The following is a 16,895-nucleotide window of genomic DNA, read 5'->3' as shown; positions in this document are numbered from 1 at the left end:
CTGCAATTAGTGTTGTTGTTGAATTCTAACATTAAACCATGGTGACCTGAGAAGATACAGGAGGTTATTCCATTTGTTTTTGTTTTTGTTTTTTAACTGTTGAGGTTTACTTTATTTCTGAGTATGTGGTCAGTTTTAGAGAAGGTTCTATGAGGTGCTGAGAAGAAAGTGTATTCTTTTGTGTTTGGGTGAAATGTTCTGTAGATGTCTGTTAAGTCCATTTGAATCATAACGTCTATTAGTTCTCTTATTTCTCTGTTAACTTTCTGTCTGACAGAGCTGTCTATTGGTGAGAGTTGGGTGTTGAAGCCTCCTACTATTTGTGTGTGGGATTTAATGTGCGACTTAAGCTTTAGTAATGTTTCTTTTACATATGTGGATGCTCTTGTATTAGGGGCATAGATGTTCAGAATTGAGACTTCATCTTGATTAATTTTTTTCCTCTGATGAATATGAAATGACCTTCTCCATCTCTTTTGATTGTTTTCAGTTTGAAGTCTATTTTGTTAGATATTAGGATAGCTATCTTTTTTGGTTTTTAGATTCATTTGATTGGAAAATCTTTTCCCAATCCTGTACTCTGGGGTAATGTCTGCCTTTGAGCTTGAGGTATGTTTCTTACATGCAGTAGAAGGATGGATCCTGTTTTTGTAATCATTCTGTTAGCCTGTGTTATTATATAGGTGAATTTAATTCATTAATATTAAGAGACATTAATGACCAGTGGTTGTTAATTACTGTTATTTTTCAGTGGTAGTGTTTATGTGTTTCCCTTCTTTGGGGTTTACTGGTGTGAGGTTATCTGTTGCCTATGTTTTCTTGGGTGCAGCTAACTTCCTTGGGTCATTGCTTTCCTTGTAGTGTTTCTGTAAGGCTGGATTTGTGAATAGGTATTGGTAAATTTGGTTTTGTCATGGAATATCTTGGTTTTTTTTTCTGTCTTGTTGAAGCAAACCGTTCAAGACTTGAAAATTGAAATAGAGGCAATAAAGAAAACATAATCTGAGAGAATTCCGGAAATGAAAAAGCTGGGTAAACAAACAGGTGCTACAGAAGCAAGCATAACCAACAGAAAATAAGAGATGGAAGAGAGAATCTCAGGAATTGAAGATACAATAGAGGAAATAGATTCATCTGTCAAAGAAAACATTAAATCCAACAAATTCTTAACCCAAAGCATTCAGGAAATTTGGGATACCATGAAAAGACCAAACCTAAGACAAATAGGGAAAAAAAAAAAGAAGAAGCCCAACTCAAAGGCATAGAAAATTTATTCAACAAAATTATAGAAGAAAACTTTCCCAACCTAAAGAAGTATATCCCTATGAAGGTACAAGAAGCTTACAGAACACTAATAGACTGGACCAAAAAAAAGTTCCTTAACCACATAATATTCAAAACACTAAACATACTAAACATATAGAATAAAAAACGAAAATTAAGAGCTGCAAAGGAAAAAGGCCCAGTAACATATAATGGCAGACCCATCATAATTCCTCCTGACTTTTCAATGGAAGCTCTGAAAGCCGGAAGGTCCTGGACAGATGTGCTGCAGATGCTATTGACCATTTCCTCAGGCCTAGACAGTTCATCTGCATAGTCAATTTGACTGAATTGAGGGGTGTCTTGGACGGAAGGTACAGCTCTGGGAGGGTGTCCAGGAGCATTTACAGAAATGATTGACCCATGGAACAGGACTGACTGAGACACCATGACACCATTCCAATAGCCTGGGGACCCAGAGGGAATAAAAAGTGGAGTAAGAGGAAGTCAGTTGGCACATGCCAGCTCCATTTGAGTGAATCCCTTACTGTTGTTACCATCAGTGTGGACATCAGGATCCCACTTCTTAGCCTTTTACTGTGGACTCAACACGAGTGACTTGCCAGGGAGTCCCAGGTTTTCAGCCTTGGAGTAGAGCTGCACATGGGCCACCTTGTTTTGAGGTTTCTGGCTTCTTGGATTCAATAAATCCTAGGGTAGCCATTGTTCATTGACCAGTTTTCAGTTGGGTCAGCCAACCAAACAAATCCCCTTATATAATATATGTATTCATATAGGTCTGTAATCAGTCTGTTTCTGTAGGGAACCCCGATACGGCCACTCATTCATGAACTTTACCCACTGAATCCATTTCCAGGTTCACGTTGTCACTCTCCTGAACTGGGGATTACTGGGACCATCTCCTATGGTACAACTTGCCCCCAGATGTGTGTGTGTGTGTGTGTGTGTGTGTGTGTGTGTGTATGTGTGTGTAGGCTGAAGATGTTCATCTTGTGGGTTGTGCAAGTGTGCAGAGGACAAATATTGACATCAGATGTCTTTGCCAATTGCTCTCCACCTTGTTGTTTGAGTCAGGGTCTCTCACTGACCCTAGACTTACTGACTGGCTGAGGCTGGCTGGCCAATGAGCCCAAGGGCTCTTCCTATTTCCACCTCCGCCCCAGCACTGGGATTGCAAGCATGCTTCCCAGTGCTGAACTTTTATGTGGATTCTGTTGGTCAAGCTCAGGTCTTCATATCTATGTGGCAATCACCACACTGACTGAGTTAGCTCCAGTCCTTGTCCCCCAGATCTTTGTGTCAGGATCTGCTTCTGAGTCCCCTCCCCTGTCTCAGGACAGAAGAAAATGCAAAGGGATGTATTACAGAAGATCCTGCAGGGATTAGGAGAGGTCTTCCTTCCTTTCTTCCTTCTTCCTTCCTGCCTTCCTCTCTTCTTTAAAAAATTGGAACCTCTTTAAAATATTTTCTTGAATCAAAAAACCATATTTTTGTTTTTGTTTATTTGTTTGTGTGGGGTGATTGTGGGGAATACGTGCAACTGTGTTCAAGTGGAGGTCAGAGGACAACGCTGAGTTGTTTCTCTCTTTCCATAGGTGGCTCCCAGGGCTCAAACTCGGGTCCTTGGGCTTGTTCTCAAGTGCCGTTACCTGCAGAACTATCTCACTGGCCCTTAAGTATATTTTGCCTGGAGAGACTGAGTTTGGGGGCTACCCCTCTGCAATTATCCATGATAAACCTGCATAGAGCTGGAGTGTTTGTGTACCATATTTTTCATCACTGGTGTTCTTTGGGTGGTATTGTTTTTGAGACAAGGTCCCTCTATGTAGCCCTGGCTGTCCTGAGGCTCACTCTGTAGACTAGGCTGGCTTCAAACTGACAGAGATCCACCTGTCCCTGCCTCCCAAGTGCCTGGATGAAAGGAATGTGTCACCAAACCACAGCTTCACGTACCGTCTCTTTCTTGATATGTGCCTTGGCACAGAAATGTAGATCCTTGTCAGGGAAGTCACTGAAATAAGGATAATTACTGTGTCTGCCTCATTCCCTGACTCACCAGAAAACTCAGGCGCAAACCCTGGACTGTCTGTTTTAAGTCCTATTGAGGTTTGAGTCTAATTGGCCCCTTACAGACTCACTTTTGGAAGGCATGTTCCCCATGATAGTAAATACCAGTGCTAGTCAGGTCTATGTAATGGTAATAGAGCTGTTGACATTCCCTATGGGGTGGATGAAAGGAGGTCTATACATCCTCACCTGAGAGTCCCTCTTGCTGCAGGGAGATGCTAGCAGTCACAGGAAGTGGAAACGTGATTGAAAGGGGGCTTCTATGATGCAACTTCCATTCAGTGGCCATCAATGATGAGGTGGGACTCTGTGGTGATGTTTTGGGGTCACTCACACTTCTGTATGGAAACTCTCACTCATCATGGTAAGCAAGTCCAATAAACTCGTAAATTCTCTGGTTGGACTTGGATGAAACAGTACTTTGGTTTGTCCCTGGTGCCCATCCGGGGTGGTGACTAGACGTCACCCCAGGAGAAGTGGGTGTAGCACAGACTATCTCTGTCTCCTGGCCTGCTGCCATGTGAGCAACCAGTGCTGTGTGTTCCTGACATTGTGGACTGAGTCACTCTGCCACGTCTTCTCCACTGTGTTAGATTGAAGCGTTGAGGCAGCAAGCCGAAGGAAACCCTTTTCTTCAAGGTGTTTCAGTCTGGTGTCTTGGTCACAAGTCATCCAAAGCTAACGCAGGCCTCTGCCTATCACCTTCTCATGTTTCTCTTCTTGCTCCATGTCCCAAGTTGCAAGGGGAGCCAGGTTCTATAGGACAAAACACAGATATTATTTCCAACCAAATCCTTAGCTCCCATTCCCCCCCAGGCCTTTGCTCTCTAACTCTGTGTCCAAGACACCTGTGCCTGCAGTGTGAGCTTACACAGTGTATGGAATACAAATGGTTTTCTACTTGTCATGTTGGTGTAGGAGGTCCTTCTGTATTTGTGTTGTTTTCATTGGCTATTAAAGAAACTGCCTTGGCCTTTTGATAGGGCAGAAATTAGGTAGGCGGAGTAGATAGAACAGAATGCTGGGAAGAAGGGCAGTGTGGCAGACACCATGAATCTCCTGCCTGAGATGGACATAGGTTAAAATCTTCCCAGAAAGCCACGACCTCGTGGTGACATACAGATTATTAGAAATGGGTTGAATCAAGATGTGAGAGTTTGTCAATAAGAGGCTAAAACTAATGGGCTAGGCAGTTTTTAAATGAATAAAGTTTCTGTGTAATTATTTTGGGTATAAGTTAGCTTGGTGGCCAGGACGACAAGCAGACTGTACCTCTTACTACATCATGTGAACATGGTGTGGGACAGAAGATAAGCTCACAACCAGAAGCAGGTCCATATGTACACAATAACAAGACATCCCAGGACAACGGCTCTCTGTGTTTTGAGATTCAGAAGCCCTCTTCCCACAGTGCTAAAATTCATTTACCTCCTATTTTCTGCTGGGTATACTCATGTGTGTGTGCACATTCATAGCTGCATGCGTGGATATGGGTGAGCAGGTGTTTGGGTATGAAAATCAGAGGACCACCTTAAGCGCTGGTTCACAGGTTCTGTGATGGTGTCAACTCGACTGTAGAATCACCTGGGCATAGAGTCTCCATGAGGGATTCTCTACGTTGGGTTGGACTAAGGGCATGCCAGCCTGGGATTGTCTTTATTAAGTTAATTGATGTGAAAAGACCCAGCCCATTGTGGGTGACGCTATTCCCTAAGCAGGGAAGAGAGAAAATCAGATGAGCTCAGGCAAGCAAGTGGGCGAGCGAGCTTACATTCATTGCTCTCCATCTTTGACGGCGGATGTGATGTGAACAGCTGTTTGAGCTTCCCACAGTTCCCACAGCGATGGACAAAGCCCAGATCTGTGAGCTCCACAGTTCCCACAGCGATGGACAAAGCCTGGATCTGTGAGCTCCACAGTTCCCACAGCGATGGACAAAGCCCAGATCTGTGAGCTCCACAGTTCCCACAGCGATGGACAAAGCCTGGATCTGTGAGCTCCACAGTTCTCACAGTGATGGACAAAGCCCAGATCTGTGAGCTCCACAGTTCCCACAGCGATGGACAAAGCCTGGATCTGTGAGCTCCACAGTTCCCACAGCGATGGACAAAGCCTGGATCTGTGAGCTCCACAGTTCTCACAGTGATGGACAAAGCCTGGATCTGTGAGCTCCACAGTTCCCACAGCGATGGACAAAGCCTGGATCTGTGAGCTCCACAGTTCTCACAGTGATGGACAAAGCCCAGATCTGTGAGCTCAAACAAACCCTTTCTCTCCCAAGTCGCTATTAGTCACAGAATTTAGTCACAGCAAAAAACAAACAAACAAACAAGCAAAAAACCCAACAACAACAACAACAACAACAAAAACCCTCAAACAAGTAACTGTCAACTTTTGTTTGAGACAGGGGCTTTCATTGCTTTGAAACTTCATCAAGTAGGCAAAATTACCCAGCCCAGGGACTTCCAGGGATTCACCTGTCTTCACCGCCCATTTTCCCAGTGCCAGTGTTATAGGTGTACAATTTGACTCTCTATGTGGATTCTTGGGATCCAAACTCAGGTCCTCACGCTTGCAAACACGGCCAGTTTTTTACCCACTGAGCCGTCTCCTCAGCTCCCCTTGTCTGTGTTTAGCTAAAGGTGAGAGGAAAAGGGGAGAGCTCTGATCTGGAGGTGTCAAACAATGCTCCACTGAAGCAGGAGTCCCAGCCCTCCAGGGATGCCTGCTTCCCTCTGACTGCCATCTTGTAACTGCCATCTTGACACAGTCTAGAGACACCAGAGATGGTCATCTCAGTGGAGAAACTGCTCAGATCAGGTCAATCTGTGGGGGACTGTCTTGATTGCAAATTAACGTGGGAAGGCCCAGCCCGCTGTGGGAAGTAAGTAACACTCCCTGGGCAAGCAGTCCTGGGCTGTATAGGGAAGAAAGACCGTGAGCAAGCCAGTAAGCAGCATCCTTCTATGGTTTATGTTTCAAGTTCCAGTTTGAATTCCTGTCCCGACTTCCCCCAATGACGGACTGTGACCTGTAAGCTGAAGTTAACCCTTTCTTTCTTCTAAGCTTCATTCAGTGGTGGTGTTTGTCATAGCAACAGAATGAAGTCAGAACCCCCTCGTAATGGGTGATGGGCCACTGGGGTCAGAGGTCACACTTGTGAATCCTATCATGCCTCCACTTTCAGGGTGCTTAATAGTTCTGCATAAATGTTTTTCCCCAAGTCAACAAGTTAATGACACACAGGACCTGCGAGAGCCTTGTAGACAGCAAAGAAACTGAAAAGAAGAAGAAAAAAAAAGACCCAGTTTATTTGGCTGAGATTTATTGGGATCAAGTTGAACACTGTCTCTTCTTTTGTTTACTCGCTTTGTTTCCAAAAATAAGCTTTGGGAAAACAGAGCATTAAGGATGAAGGGTGCTGGAGGGCACCTGAAGCTGAGGAACGGGTGAGAAGGAGAAGGGGGAAGAGGTGACTGTGGCCAATGCTGTCATCAACGCTAAGGACGGCAGCGGTAGACAGGAGAGGAAGCTGCAGACAGTTCACTCTGGGAGCACCACATCTTCCTCCCAAATTTCTAGGTCATGAGGTTCTGTGGGAGGGGAGGGAGAGGGAGGGAAAGTGAGATGGGGAGAGAGAGAGAGAGAGAGAGAGAGAGAGAGAGAGAGAGAGAGAGAGCTCAGATCCCTATAATCAACAGCAGAGAGCCCTTGGTTCACTGTGCTCTGAACAACAGATGTCACACTCACGTTGCCTTCACGTCTGCCTGCCAAAGTGGGCTGAAATCCCTCTGAAGCCCTAAGCTAAAATAAACAGATATAGAAATAACTACAGCAAGCTCACCGGGAAATAGGGTTTTAGTCGCTGCCACTAAGGTGAGCATCTTGAGAGGACACTATCTTGAATTTAGGGTGGAACCCATCGCAATAAGCATGATTGTTAGTTGCTGTTTTGAGACAGGGTCTCACAAAGAAGTTCTGGCTGGCTTGGGACTCTCTATCTAGACCAGGCTGACCTTGAACTCACAGATCTGCCTACTTCTTCTGCCTCCTGTATGCTGGGATTAAAGGTGTGTCCCATCCTGCCCAGTGATGGGTAGCATTAATCTTCAGCTTGACAATATCTAGATTTACTTGGAGACAAACCTCTGGGCATTATCACTTAGGGCATTTCTTTTTCTTTCTTTTCCTTTTCTTTCTTTCTTTCTTTCTTTTGTTTGTTTTTTTTTGAGACAGGGTTTCTCTGTGTAACAGTCTTAGCTGCCCTGGAACTAGCTCTTGTAGACCAGGCTGCCCTCGAACTCACAGAGATCCACCTGCCTCTGCCTCCCGAGCACTGGGATTAAAGGCGTGCGCCACCACCACCCGGCTTGATCTTTGTTTGCTGACTGTAGCCGCAATTGGCCAGCAGTTTCATGTGTGTGTGTGCAGCCGAGAGGAACTACAAGGTGAGATGAACCCTCTTTCTCCACACTGCTTCTTCTCGGGCATTTTGTCATGACAAAAAGGAAAATAGCTGCTGTGTCTTCTTAAAAGGAAAGAGGCTGACAGAGAAATGAGGCAGAGGCTAGAGAGGCATGTCTCCACACCACGGAACAAGTGCCAAGAATTTCCTGGAACTACCAGAAGCTTAGAGAGTGTCACAAAGCTGACTGTCCCACGGGAGCAGGGACTTGACCCTGCCAAGACTTTTGTCTCAGACTTCTGACCCTCGGAATGGTGAGAAAATGCACTTCACTTTGTGGCAACTTGTTCCAGCACAGGAAACAAATCCTCTGCCCCAGAGAGAATTACACCACAGTTGACAAAAAGATGGATGTCGGCATTCGGCTCTAACAGACACTTAGCAAAACCCTGGTTTCTCTGTCCTAGGGTTTGCCAGGCCACAGTGTGTGACGATTTAGTTGTAATCATCAACTTGACACAGCTTAAAACCAGCTGGAAGAGAGACTCAGTGCAGGGTTGTCTGGGCTGACCCCTGAGCATGTCTGTGGAAGATTGTCCTGATTATGGTAATTGATACAGAAAGACACAGCCCACTGTGGGTAGCACCATTCCCTAGTTTTGGACCCGAAAGTGTGTAAGAGTAGGGAAAAACTAGCCGAGTCTCTACTGAGGGATTTCCCAGATCAGATTTGGGCTGTGCACATGTCTGTAAGGGGTTGTCTCGGTTGTTAGTTGATGTAGGAAGGCCCAGGCCACCCCGGGTGGCACCGTTCTTTTGTATGTGGTCCCAGGTTATCTGAGAAAGCTGAGTAAGCATGAGCCCGAAGGAGCCAACAAGCAGCATCCTTGATTTGCTTGGGTTCCTGCTCTGGCTTCTTTAAATGATGGCCTATGACCTAGAAGGAAAAGCCAAATAAACCCTTTCCTGCCTTAAGTTGCTTTTGGTCACAGCAACAGAAAGGAAATTGAATACCACTTCTACCTCTCTGGTTTCTGGGGGTTGTCTCCAGAATCCTCATTGTTCTATGGCATGCGGTTGAATATCTTCAATTTCTCCTTTTGTCTCTGAACTCTACTTCATTGTCTGGCTGATTCATGCCTTCTCATCTTTGGAGTCTCCACTACAAGGGCCATTCCTCCGGAAACCCCCCTGCCTCCCTGTGCTGGCTGCACTGCATGGAACCCTTCTCAAAATAATGGATGATGAATGAATGAATGAGTGCACTAGAGGAAGGATTTATCATGACTCACTGTTTCAGTGGGCTCAGCCCACGATCCCTTGCCTACATTGTTTCTGTGTCCCTGGTGAGGCAGAGCATCATGGCTGAGAGCATGAGCTTCTCACCTCGAGAAGAATAATGATTTCCAGTGAGGGTTTGGCATCTCCTTAGAACCCCATGGAATCCACCAGGAGCTTGGAGAGATCTTCTCTGAAGGAGGCTTTATGTGCACGTCACAGGCCTGTAACCTTAGCTATTCAGAAGGTCCAGAGAGAAGAATTGCAAGGTTAAGGCTAACCTGGGTTACAGAGTAAATTCAAGTCCATCTTAGGCAACTCAGTGGGATCCTATCTCAAGATAAAATGTGAAAATTGGGTTGGGGAAGAGCTCAGTGGTAAAACTCTTGCCCAGAGTCAAACCCCAGTGAGGGACTTAGGAGTGTGGTTCAGTGGTAGAGCCCCTGCCTAGAATCCCCCATTGAGGGACTGGGGTGTGGCTCAGTGTTGTAATGTTTGTCTATCATGCTAGAAATACTGGCTTCCCCAGGAAACAAGGAAGAAACTAAGAGAGACATACATGGATCACCCTGGGAAGGGGAAATAGACAAGGTCTCCTAAGTCAATTTCCAGCATGGGGAGAGAGGGAGGGTGGAAGGGGAGTAGGGAGGGGAGAAGAGGAGGGGGAGGAGAACATGAGGGATTGAGAAGGTTGAGTTGGGGGAAGGTCAGAGAGGGAGAGCAAGGAAAGAGATATCCTGATAGACAGAGTCATTATGGGATTAGAGAGAAACCTGGCACTAGGGAAATTCCCTGGAATCCACAAGGATGACACCAGTTAAAACTTTAAGCAGTAGTAGAGAGGGTACCTACCTGAACTGGCCTTCCCCTGTAATCAGATTGATGACCACCTTAATTGTCATCATAGAACCTTCATCCAGGAACTGATGGAAGCAGGTGCAGAGATCCACAGCTAAGCACTGGGCTGAGCTTCTGGAGTCCAGTATTAGAGCGGGAGGAGCAATAATAAGAGCAAAGGGGTCAAGACCTTGATGGGGAAATCAGTAGAAACAGCTGACCCGAGCTAGTGGGAACGCATTGACTCTGAACTGACAGCTGGGGAACCTGCATAGAACTTAACTAGGCCCTACGAATATGGGTGGCAGTTGTGTGGCTTGGGCAGTTTGTGGGTCCACTGACAGTGGAACCAGTACTTATTCCTAGTGCATGAACTGGCTCTTTAGAGCCCATTCCCTATGGAGGGACACCTTGCTCAGCCTAGATAAAAGAGGGAGGGTCTTGGTCCTGCTTAGAGTAGTGTGACAGACTTTGTTGACTCAGCGTAGGAGACCGCTCTCTCTCTGATTGTGGGAGGAAGGTGGAGGGAGTGGAAGGAGAGAGAGAGAGGGAACTGAGATTGGTATGTAAAACAAAAAAGATTGTTTAAAAAAATGTTCAAAAAGATGAAATCTTCCATCTCCAATACTGAAGATAGACAGACAGAAAGAAAAGAGGAATGGAGGGGAAAAAAGAAGGAAAAAGGTGCAAAGGGATGGAGGGAGGGAAAGAGGAATGGTCAGCTGTTATTCTGGACTATGTATAGAAAGCTCTAGAAAGATAAGGGAGGGAGCGGGGAGGCCAGATGAGGATGCTGGCATCTCAGTTTGATGCGATGGGCCTAGACTGAGGCACTTAGGCTCCATAGTTGGTTAAGGGGGAATTATATTACTCCAATCCGTATATTGAAACCCTATCTTCCTCTGTCTAGCCCTATGCAGCCACATCTGCAAAGAGGACCTTGAGAGACGTAGTTAAGGTGAAATGAGGTAGACCATGCAAGTCTATAAAGCTGGTGAAGAAGAGAGAAGACCCAAACACCATAAGGAAAGAGATATGACCACATGGGGGCGCTGTGTGAAGACAACATATACCAGCCAAGGGTGAGGCCCTGGGAGCTGCCAGCATGCCAATATTCCAACCTCAGCTTTCAGTGTCTCCAAGTGTGAGGAAACAGGTTTCTAATGTTAAGGCACCCAGCTGAGGCCCTTTTGTTCAGCAGCTGAGCTGACTAATACACCTTTGTTATAAGAGCTGAGCCAATAGATGGCATCTTGTTACAAATGCCACCTTTTGTTACTGCAACTGAACTAATAATGTTCATCCTTTTTTTTAATAATAGAAGTGCTCTCTTGTTACAGCAGCTAAGCTAGCTAATACACACCTTTTTACAGTGACAATGAACTAATATGTACCCTTTTGTTACAGCAGCTGACCGAATATGTACGCCTTTGTTACGGCAGCTGAACTGACTAATACATACCCTTTTTTGCAACAACTGAGCTGACTTACATACACTGTGCATAATCAAACTGCCCAGTGGACTGACTGCTTTCTCTCTCTCTCTCTCTCTGCTCCTTCTGAGTCTCTTCTCTGGGATCCTCATGTCTATGGTTCCAAGGGCTACATTTCCCTTGGACCTCCATGGGACAAGTGCTGCCTTATGGAAGTTCCACTGGACTTTTGTCCTTGCTTGTGTACTTCAGGTTTCCTTCACAAAGACGACTAGAGAACTTGCTCAAACATTTCAAACTGAGCCTTCGCTGGCCCCCATGCTTACAGCAATTCCCAAGCAAATGAAAGTCACTTTTACATTATGGAGTTGGACCAAATTAGCATTTAGCAAAGAAAGGAGTTTCTTCCTCCCCCCCCCTTCAAATCATATAACTCTAAATTACCTTCAATTTCCTAAATGGAATTTGGCTCCTGATTCACTCTGGTTTGGAGTAGTCTGTAATGAGATTATATTATGTTTGGGGGAAAACATTCAAATGACCAAGATAATTAATTTTGCATAACAGCCAACATCTATTGAGATCCCGAGTTGTAACTCAAAGCCCCAGACCTCCATAGCCTCTGGCGGTGGCAATGTCTCTTTCAAACCTAGCAACAGTGACAGTTCTGTAGACCCGTGGAAAGCAGAGGTGCAGGGCTGGGAATGTCGGGGTCTCTTTTGTGTTGACCACATCTTCATGTTTTCTCAGATGTTGTTCCTGGTAGCAGGAATTCTGGACTTGGAAAGATGAAGCAGAGCTAGGGAGATAGCTTAGTGGACAAAGCGTTTGCTGCACAGTCGTGGAGACCTGAGTTCGAATCCCCGAGAAGCCATGTAAAGCCTGATGGGATAGTGCACAGCTGCAATCCCAGTGTTTCTGTGGTGAGGTGGAAGACAGAGAAAGGAGATCCTCAGAAGACCCCGGGCTAGCTAGCCTAGCATATCTGAAAAAGGCAAAGGACAGCAGCAAAGAACAAGGTGGACGGTAAGGACTGACACCGACGATTGGCTTCTAAGCTCCACACACGTGCGGTAGCATGCATACACCTGCAAACACACAGCAAAAACAACCGAAAACAAGAAGTGACATCCTGGGAGGGCTTGAGGGGGAATCCTTTTTAGTGTTGAAAATGATGTCGATAGTGCTGTCTCTGGGCTTAGAACTGACTCTGTGTGTGTGTGTGTGTGTGTGCGTGCGTGCGTGTGTGTGCACATAAATATATATGTCCTCATGAATGTGTGAATAGACATGAATGAGTGTGTGTGCAAATGAATGTTTATGTGCACATGTATCTGTGAGAACATGAGTGTGTGCACACGAGTATGTATATGCACAAGTGTGTATGTGCACATGAATGTGTGTGTACATGAGTGTGTATACATGAATTAGTGTGTGTGTGTACATGAATTGTGTGTTCATGAGTTGTGGGTACATGAGTATGTATATGCACATGAATGTGTTCACATGTGTGTGTGTGCGCACGAGTATGTATAGACATGAATTAGTATATGTGTTCATATGAGTGTGTGTGCACAAGAATGTGTGTGTGCACATGAGTGAATGTACATATATTTGCCTTTAAAAGGAAAGAATGAGATCAGATTAATTTTTACCCCCTGGAAACTGCCCCACCAGGTGGCTTTATTTGTGTTTTCTGAACATCTGGGAAGAATTTGACCAGAGCAATCTTCTGATTCATTGTTAAAATCACCTCAGACACAGCCAGGACCTGGCAGATTGCCCACTTCCTCACACATCTCTTGGCTCTATCTAGTTCTAACACGATCCAGGAATATGTGTTAGCTTGGGAACCAAAGAACCTACATTTTCATTTAAGATCTGCTTCTGAGAGCATGGCTTAAAAAAAAAATTCCTGCATTCACATCGATTGTGCCTGAATACCTGTATCAGTCTAGTCACCATGTTCTAAAGAACTAGCATGTCCACCAAACGAAGTATGGATGGGTACATTCTAGAACAGCCACACAATGGAAATATTACTAAGCCATGAAAAAGGAGAGCACCGACACACACCGTGTGGATGGACTAGCTTTGAAATCAGGACGGTCAGTGAGGCAACACTGAGGACACAGGAGGCTCCATACGGACAGTTCCACTCCAGATTTCTGCTTTGCAAAGCAAATTTGCCAGGGGGTGTTTAATTGTGTCTTGGCGGTGTCTTTAAAGTTGAATTTTCTTTGGTGATGGGCAGATTTTAGCAGAGCGCCACCCACCCTGTGAGCCAGGCCACCTGGTATTTCAACTCTTGCTCACTCTCCCATCCTGAATCCTGATGTACCTGAGGTTGGCGTTGACCAACAAAAGTTACCCTGACATCACAGGGGTGCCTTCTTCAGACCTCAAATGTGGTGACCAAACCCAGACTGCTTGAGGGATCATGTGGATAGGACCCAAGCTACCTGATGAGTAGCCTGGGTCAGGCCAATCCAGTGGAACTTCCAAATAATGTCTTCCCTGATTCAGGTTATAGAGACCCACCTGGCAACCCTCAGACCCCCAAACGAGCTGTGGGAGGTGCCTCACATAGCTGTGGCTGCTGAAGACAGCTCTGACCGCACGCTTGGCGTGTAGCCATCCTCACCCCACCCCTCACATTGGACTCATCATCCATGATTATGTTACAAGCTTTCTCCCTGTCAGTGTCTGGCTATGCAGCCCCGTCCACGGGGAGAATCACCATGATGGTCTCTACTGTCTGTCAACTTGACAGAGTCTGGAATCACATAGGGGACACACCTCTGGGCATCTCTGCGAGGGAGTATCTAGACTGACTTCACTGAGGACCCCCACCGAGATATGGGACCTAAAGAAAAAGCAGAAAGTGAGCCGAGGACCAGCACCAGCTCTCTCTGCTTCCTGAGTGCAGATGCGATGTGACCAGCTGCCTCATGCTCCTGCCGCTGTGCCTTCCCCGCCACCATGGACTGTACCCTCGATCGTGAATCAGCAAGTTGCTTTCGTTGGGGATTTTGGTACAGCAGTGAAAACCAACTGATAAGGCCTCCAAATTCTTCTCTGTGTCTGCTATGTTTGAAATCCCAATGGCCCAGTCTGAGTCTATCGGGAGGTCATGGCTGGGAACTTTAAGATGTCTGTCTGAGTTCTCCACAGACACAGGATCACCTAGATGAATGTATGGTGGGCATGTGTGTCTATGTGTGTAAATGCATACGTATGTTGCATAGAGATAGTGTGCATGTCACACACACACACACACACACACACACACACACACACACACACAGAGGTGTATTTTAAGAACTTTGCCCCTGCAGTAGAGACTGTCATACCTCTCATCTGCAGAGCTGACGGCTGGGGGAAGTGCTGGGAAGATCTGAAGTTATGTCAGAGTTCTGACAGCGAAGAGTGTCTACAGCAGGGCTCTCTCTGCTCTGGTGAAGTTGGTAGTTTTGTCCTGAAAGACCTAAAGCACAGGGCTGGGAGGAGGAATACAACACAGTATGGGAGGGAGGTATGCTTTCCATAAAGTCTGCTGATTTATGGACCCTGTGAGATGGCTTCAAGTGAAGTGCTGGCTGCACGAGCCTGAGGACCCAAGTTCAATCCCCAAGAGCCTACATAAAAAGTCACACAGAGAATCATACACTTGTAATGTGAAGCACTGAAGAGGCAGTCAGGAGGAGCTCTGGTAAATCACTCGAGTCAGACTGACAAGCCCCACGTTAAGTGAGAGACCCTTCACCAAGAAATAAGGTGAAGGACCTGAGAGATAGCTCAGTGAGTAAAAGCACCTGTTATCAGGCCTGCCTAGAATCCCCCAGTGAGGGGCTGGGGTGTGGCTCAGTGGTAGAGCCCCTGCCTAGAATCCCCCAGTGAGGGGCTGGGGTGTGGCTCAGTGGTAGAGCCCCTGCCTAGAATACCCCAGTGAGGGGGTTATAGGTGTGGCTCAGTGGTAGAGCACCTGCCTAGAATACCCCAGTGAGGGGCTGGGGTGTGGCTCAGTGGTAGAGCCCCTGCCTAGAATCCCCCAGTGAGGGGCTGGGGTGTGGCTCAGTGGTAGAACACCTGCCTAGAATCTCCCAGTGAGGGGCTGGGGCGTGGCTCAGCGCACACCTTGGCATGAACAAGACCCTTGGTTCAATGCCCAACCCTAGAAATCAGAAATACACACATATCAGTTTTCCACTGTGACATTCCGAGTCTCTCCACAACGGAAAGGCATGCACAGTAGGGAGCATCATATGTGACCTGGAGTACTAGGTGTGACCCAGAACACCATGCTGGGTAAGTGCTGACTTCAGAGACACACATGGAGGAGGCGTGCTAGTGTTTGGAGTGATGAATGTGGAAAAAATCAATAAAGGCAAGTTAATTAAAAAGGAACAAGCTGTTGCCTGGGGCGGCAAAACTCAAATGTTTACGTGACTGAGTGATAAGGGGCAAAGAGAATACTATGTTGTTCTCTGCGCTTCTTCTGGGCCTCTTGAAGCAAGGCACATAATGAGCACGAAGGCCAAAGAATGTGCGGTTCCAGACCAATGGTTCTCAATCCATGGGTTGCGACCCCTACAGGGGTCACAGGTTAGATATTTGCATTATGATTCATAACAGTAGAAAAATTGCAGTTGTGAAATAGTAATGAAAATAATTGTATGGTTGGGAGTCACTACAGCATGAGGAACTATATTAAAGGGTTGTAACATTAGGAAGGTTGAGAACCACTGTTCTAGACAGTGATGTGTAGGTGTCTTACACATATATGTGTAACTGGCCCTGAGTTTGGGGCTGGTTACAGTTCAAATGTGAAACGTCTGTGTATTCGCTGCTGTTCTTGCTGTTGTGACAAAATGCCTGACAAGCGATTTAGGGAAGAAAGGAGGGGTTTATTTTGGCTCACCACTCGAGGGTACAGCCTGTCCAGGTGGCAACATCATAGAAGCTGGAGTGTGATGCAGCTGGTCACATGACATCCTCAGTAAGGAAGCAGAGAGAGTCGGGTGTTGTTGCTCAGCTTGGTTGTTCCTTTTGATTCGGACCAGGACCCCAGACCGCAGAATGGTTGAGTTCCTGTCCTGACTTCTTCGATAATGAAAGTGTAAGTCAAATAAATCCTTTCCTCCCCAACTCGCTGTTTTGGTCATGGTCTTTTATTGCAGTAATAGAAACCCTAACTTAGACAGTAGCTTATGCCGACTTCTGGCTTCAGTCCTGCTTCCTGTCTTATAAGATGTGAAGAGCCCCAGACAGACACCGTTCCCACTGCCAAGCCTTTTCTGTACCGATGGTGCAAAACTCCCCTGAAACCACGAGCCGAAACAATGGTGCAAAACTTCGAAGCCATGAGCCGAAACAAACCTTCCTTCTCTTTCTCTGTTTTCACCAGGCATTTGATCACAGCGGCACAAAAATAGCGAACCCGGAATTGCTAGTTCAGAAATCTCCACAGACATACTCTAAGTCCCTGGGAAAGTCAGGAATCATGCGTAGATCTTGCTCATGACACCAGAGCAAGCACAGTGCCCAGGACATACCAGAACTTTCCATTATTGTATACATACCAAGAAACA

General features: G+C 46.1%; 1 long non-coding RNA gene across 2 annotated transcripts in view; it reads right to left on the bottom strand.

Moving 5' to 3' along the window:
- Nucleotides 1–1,253: 1,253 nt before the first annotated feature.
- LOC125402239 (uncharacterized) overlaps nt 1,254–16,895 on the bottom strand; it is a 30,996-nt gene continuing 15,354 nt past the window's right edge. Inside the window, exons 1-4 of one of the 2 annotated variants that reach the window (XR_015737266.1) lie at nt 14,658–15,041; nt 11,749–11,801; nt 9,887–10,006; nt 1,254–4,107 (exon numbers count right to left, since the gene is read on the bottom strand). This is a non-coding gene — a long non-coding RNA (uncharacterized LOC125402239). Of the gene's footprint in view, nt 4,108–9,886; nt 10,007–11,748; nt 11,802–14,657; nt 15,042–16,895 lie in introns of those variants that run through there. The other variant, XR_014999834.2, reaches the window with a different exon arrangement.

The sequence above is a fragment of the Myodes glareolus genome, chromosome 2, assembly GCF_982192425.1.
Source record: "Myodes glareolus chromosome 2, mMyoGla1.1, whole genome shotgun sequence".
NCBI lineage: Eukaryota > Metazoa > Chordata > Mammalia > Rodentia > Cricetidae > Myodes > Myodes glareolus.
The sequence above is the reverse complement of the archived record's forward strand: the minus strand, read 5'-3'. Positions and strand labels throughout refer to the sequence as shown.